This window comes from Leopardus geoffroyi, chromosome B1 (genome assembly GCF_018350155.1).
Source record: "Leopardus geoffroyi isolate Oge1 chromosome B1, O.geoffroyi_Oge1_pat1.0, whole genome shotgun sequence".
In the NCBI taxonomy this organism is placed as follows: domain Eukaryota; kingdom Metazoa; phylum Chordata; class Mammalia; order Carnivora; family Felidae; genus Leopardus; species Leopardus geoffroyi.
In genome coordinates this window covers 30505311-30511310 of record NC_059327.1, presented here as the reverse complement: position 1 = coordinate 30511310, position 6000 = coordinate 30505311, and positions in this window count along the sequence as shown.

Genomic DNA, 6000 nt, shown 5'->3' with positions numbered 1-6000 from the left:
AATAGGCCTTTGTTATAGCTCTTTGGCTTGAATAAATAGTCCTATTTCATGGAGCTAATTTCTTAAGAACCTCAGGGGACAGTATTACCATCTCTTTAAGTGAGGGTATAGCATGTCTCTCAGATATCATTTGGTGTATTTTGACCGAACAAGCCATTTTCCTCATAATCACCTGAGATACCAGGTATAATCATCATGGCTGGTCACCACCCAGACTGCCAGCAAGGTTAAACTCGCTTTCCAATGCACCCTGTTCATTGCCAAGAAGGGGAAGAGAGCATTCTGCCTCCCTATAGAAATGACACGGTATTCAGCTCAAGCATGAAAATTATGGAGCTTCTGGCAAGTTCTGAGGTTCAGATTTGGTCTGGTAGGCCCAGACATTTACATAAACCAAGGTCATGGCTGCTGCTAGAGCAGCCTGTGTTGGGTGAGGCACAGACCACTTCCGATGAATTGTGCTTGAAAAACATGATAGAGTCTACTGCTGTTTTTCACTCTCCATGTTTCCCCCACTCGTTGTTCTCTTCTGCCTCAAACTAGGTCCTCTTTCTTACCAAGATCCATGCTTCCCACCGAACCTCAGAACCCTACCACCAGCACTAGCTCTGTCCCTGTCAGCCTGCTTCAGGAGACCTGCCTCCTACCTTGCTCCATCACATCTGTCTCAGGCAATCCAGATTGGTCATCCAGGGGCAGATGTTTTCTTACCAGGATGCAGTGGAAGTACAGCCGTGTGAGTTTAGTAACTGACGCTTGGTTCCGTGAAAAGCATATATGCTCCCTTTTTGTGCTCTAAACAAAGCCCTATATAAATAAGTACACCTTAATCATTTTGGATTGCTACCTTCTCTTGCTGCTTCCCCATTTTCTAGTCTAGTGCCTCTTGATGAACAGCTTTTAAGGAAGTTGATGCTTTTAGATACCCACAGGCTTATAGAGAGCAATCAGAGTGTTGGGTAGAAAGCAACCTTCCGGAAGTAGAAACTCAGAAAGAGTAATGCCCTTCAGGTTGTGCTGTTCTCGTATACTTTCCTGCGATTATGAATCTGATCTGACGTGACCTCATGGGCAGAGAGATCCTTATCTGTTTGGATATTATGTTAAATCATTCCTTGAATAAACATTGAAGTTTACATAGCATTCTCTTTGGGAAAATCCCAAGGAATGTGAGTTTGGAAGCCCCAAAACATGACATTGAGTATAGGAAATGTAACTTCTTGAGATTAGATAAAACGTTAGTGATTTTGCCGTGAGACTCACTCTCCAGAATAATCAAAGACGGCTAGAAACTACTGGTGATTTATTCCCCACTGTTATGCTCTAAATAGGCTTGGTAACTAATTTCAAGAAAAACAGAAGAAACATATCTGTTTCTGAAGCTGAAGGTCTTGTTCACTTCTGACTTGACCTGCTTTACCCAGACCCAGACAACACCAACACCAACACCAGTTACACTGAAAGGGATCCTAGTCTCCTGGGCAGGGCTTATTGCAGTGGCCTTGGGATCTGAGCCTGCCATTCTTGGCTCCTTTCAATCAAATTAATTGTACTCTGCAGGAATGGGAGTTAACAGTCAACAAATTATTTTCTGAGAAGTTGTGGGGACATTACATTGAGATCTTGCATGCCTTGCAGAGGTGCTGAGACTATGACAGCTTAAAGCTGTTGGAATAGGATCATATCAGGCTATTCCAGATGGGCCTGGCCTTCTTTCTCATGTAATTGGACCTCATTAAACATGTCAAGCAGCTACAGTTGGAGGGCTGATGTTCTCTCCTGGAAATGGGTGGTTCTAAAGGTGACTCCCCTCAGGAAAATCTCTCCCCTGAGGATTTTGTCCCCTTTAAATGCACATGGCTTTTCCATCCAAATGACAGGGAAACCACATAAAAATCCATCCACCATGGGTATTGGTACAGTGATTCCTCATTCTTTCAAGCTTATCTCCCTTCACTCTACTGTTCACTGTCATCCTCTTGCCCATAGCTCTTCTGGATTCTCCTCTCATTTTGACTTTAAATCTTGGTTTCTACTTTTCATGTGGCTGCTTGACTTTGGTACCTCTCTTCTTGTTTCTGTTGTTGTTTTCCCCAAAATATTCTAAATTGGAAATTGATTCCCTCTTCGGTCAAGACTTCAAAACTTTTCTCATCTGTTCCATGTGCTGAAACTATGGATAAGAAGCTCCCTAATCTCTCCTCACTTGCCTGCAGGGAGGTTGGGTTGATTAGTGTTTTTATTTTTAGTCCCTTAGAATGCACAGGGCATATCCATGAGTATGGCCCCGGGGAACCATATGTCATCTGGTGGCTCTAAAATTCCTCTGACTTTATCACTCCCACTTTCTGACTGTTTTGCTACCCCTTGCTCATTGGCTTTCTGGTTCTCTCTGATTATTTTGGCTTTGTGTCTTGGCTCTACCATCTTCTTTCTTTAAAAAAACAAAACAAAAAAACCTGCAACCTAGGACTTTGCGCACTTAAAACAAATATACGTGCCAGCTCTGAGAGTGGTCATCTTTGAGATTATTCCACCTTGGCTGTGGGCCTCACTCAGCACTAGCTTTTCCTAGCCCCACTGGTTACATGCATGTTGGGCCATGTTGAGAGTACAGTAGTGTTGATCCCTTTTCTGTAAGTTCAGCTTTCAAGTAATTGAAGGCAATGATCTCCCTGCCCGCAGGCTAACCAATTGTAGTTCATGTGACCTAAGCATTTAGTCTCTTTACCAAAAGATTTATCAAAAGGTTGAGACCTCCTCTGCTGGATACACTCCAGTTCATTCATACCCTTCATGGCATGTGGTTCTCAGAACAAAACAAATCAGCATGATATTGAGGGTACCATCATACCCTTTGTTCCATGAACTAATGTATTCCTTTAACAGAGCCTAAGTTCATACTTGAAATTCTGGCGTCTCTCTCACAATGCTAATATTAATGTTTAATACTTGGTTAGTGAAAATCCAGATCCTGTCTATACTGTTCAGACATACCTTATCCTTCCTATAACTGGACACTTCTCATCCTTTGAAATTCTTCTAAAGTCTTCATTCTAAAATAAATAAGTAAGTAAGTAAGTAAGTAAATAAATAAGCAACCTACTACCAAGTACAATACAATGCTTTTCAGACTATGCTCCAGTTGAACCTGGAATTGTCCAGACTATGCTTCTAAAATTAATTCATGTGCTTGCTTATCAATTCACAGAAAAAACTGATAGACTTTTCTCAAGATGTAACATATTTTTTTAACACATTTGCATCTTATGCTACCTGTCTAATAGTGCTCCACAGTGCAAGTAAAATTGTTAAATTAGCTTTTTTTTAAAAAAAAATTTCTAGCTACTTTCCCCTTAAAACGATTTCAAGAGGCTGTCATTTTAATGTATTAGGCATCCCTCCCCTTTCCATGTAGTTCACACATCTGATCAAAATGGTACCATTTGTTATTAATTAAACTGTTGAAAAGACCTCCCCAATGCAAACAAAATGCATTAACTTGTACTCTTTTGGTAAGGTCATTCAGTGAGTGGGAGTTTGCCCTCAGACTCTCTCTAGACATTTCTATTTCTTCTACAAGGATATCATGAGACCTTGTGCAAGGCTTTCTTGCAATTCAGATTCATCTGAAGCATTTATTTCACCAACTAATCTAGTCTGTGTGTGTGTGTGTGTGTGTGTGTGAGAGAGAGAGAGAGAGAGAGAGAGAGAGAAATCAGTTGGGCATGATTTGTTCTTGATGGGTCCCGTGGGATCTTCTAGTATTCTCCACATCCCCTTGTATGTCCTCACAGCTCAACCTGTTAATATTCTACCCCAGAAATTTGCCTCGATTTCATGTCAAGCTCACTAGTCCATAAATGACAAGCTCCATCTGCATCTGTTTTTAGATAAGCAGGAACATATTTATCCAGTCTCCATAATTCCACAAAGTACTACGAATTCTTAAGGAACACACACCACAATATGTGTTTTTTACACTCAGGGAACCAGACCACTTCAAAGATGCCAGGTGCTGCTTTATTATACCTTACCCATCTATCAATATTTATCCTACCCTTTCCAGAATAAAAATCAAGCTTGCTGATGACGTAGTCTAATGTAAAATCCAAATTGAGCTCCTTTCTATCTTACCATCATCTGTTAATACTACATCAGTAGACCAGGCAGCTGATAAATAAATTTCTTGTTAATCTATTTACTTCTAATATAACAAAAAACGTTTGTTTGCTCTCTTAGCATACTCGACATTTTTCAGCTCTTTGAAAGTTTTCAGTATTTTAACATCATTTTTAGAGATTCAAACCAATTCCTGCTCTCTTTTTCCTCTGTATGATATCTCCCGCTGACCCTTCTCTTTTGCCCTTGCCTCCTGAAATGTGACTTTCTAGTGACTTCACTATTGAAGGACATTGGTCTCTTTAGCTCTGCCCTCTCTGTGTTTCTTATTGGGATCACTTGTAATTTTATTACCAGAATACAACTTAAAAAAAATCTGCCCTCTCTTATGAATCATCTTCATGCTTTCTATATCAGGTATGAATTATGGTGGAAGAAGTTGCTTAGAACTTTCTTCTTCATTCAGCTTGTTTTCCCACATGCATGGGAAGGAGGTTGGTTAGGAAGCACATATTCTTCCACACACAAAAATTTTATTTTATTATTTTTTTATTATTGATTTTTTTTAAATGTTTATTTATTTTTGAGAGAGAAACAGAGCATGAGCGGGGGAAGGGCAGAGAGTGAGGGAGACACAGAATCGGAAGCAGGCTCCAGGCTCTGAGCTGTCAGCACAGAGCCTGATGCGGAGCTCAGACTCACAAACTGCAAGCTCATGACCTGAGCTGAAGTTGGATGCTTAACCGACTGAGCCACCTAGGTGCACCCCACACAAAAGTTTTTAAAAAAATAGTAGACATGGGGTGGAAAAGGCCTCCCATAAATTGATTAATTGATTAAAAATAAGTTTTAAAGAAAGTCTTTTGAAAACATCAGATTTCAGTAGCCACCTGATCCCATGATGTTAGTCCCTGGCCTGTCCCAACCTGCTGCCATAGTAACAGCCTGCTCCCTCCTGACTACCTTGTCTCAAGAACATTGTGTTTCTTCTGATTCCCCCTCCAGTTCCTTATTAGGACTGCAGCCAATTCCTGAAGTACCTTTATGCAATTCTTGAAATTTCCTTTCTGAACTGGACCTACCTCTCAACACCTCACACACTGACCCCAAGGATTTGCTTTGTTTACGAGTCAGACATACATGTGACAGAACTGTTGGTGGCCCACAGTCCTGCTCCCTGCCCCATCACAGTCTTTATATATTGACATCAATCTAGATTTGTCTGTAGTTTACTATGATCAAAGATGGTGAATGTTCGTTCCTATATTAGCCTGCTTCAGGCTTTTTAATGAGTTCTCAGAATATGCATGCAGAAAGAGGGAACATTTTCTCTTCTCTGAAATCAATATAAAATCAATTTTGGAAAGAATTTTAAAAGAAATCCATGACTATATTCAGATTCTAAACATTAGACAGGATTTATAATTTCAAACTGAAAAACATTTTGAAATGTGAAGTGTATACTTGGCTACATGAAAAAGAATGTAGTAAAATAATACAAAATTCCTTGTTCAATTGATAAAAGATTAAATATAAAGTTTGGGTGAAATTCTGGTCTTCTTGCTGAAAATGTCTATCAGCAAGATGGAGTGCCAAGTCTCATTTAAATGTCCCAGAAATTATACTTATATTTAAAATTTTCAAAACAATCCATTATTTCCATTTTAGAGGGGAGGAAAGTGTAGTTGGGGGAAGTAATTGGAATGAAGTATTTCAGCTAGGAACTTCCAGAACTAGTAGGTGACCAGCTATCCCAGTCTGCTGAGATTGCCCTGGATTTAGCACCAAAATCCTGGATCCTGAGAAAGCCCTCACTCGGTTCCATGCAGACCAGGGCAGTTGGGTCACCCTACTAGTGAGGCCAAATTTGTAAACTTC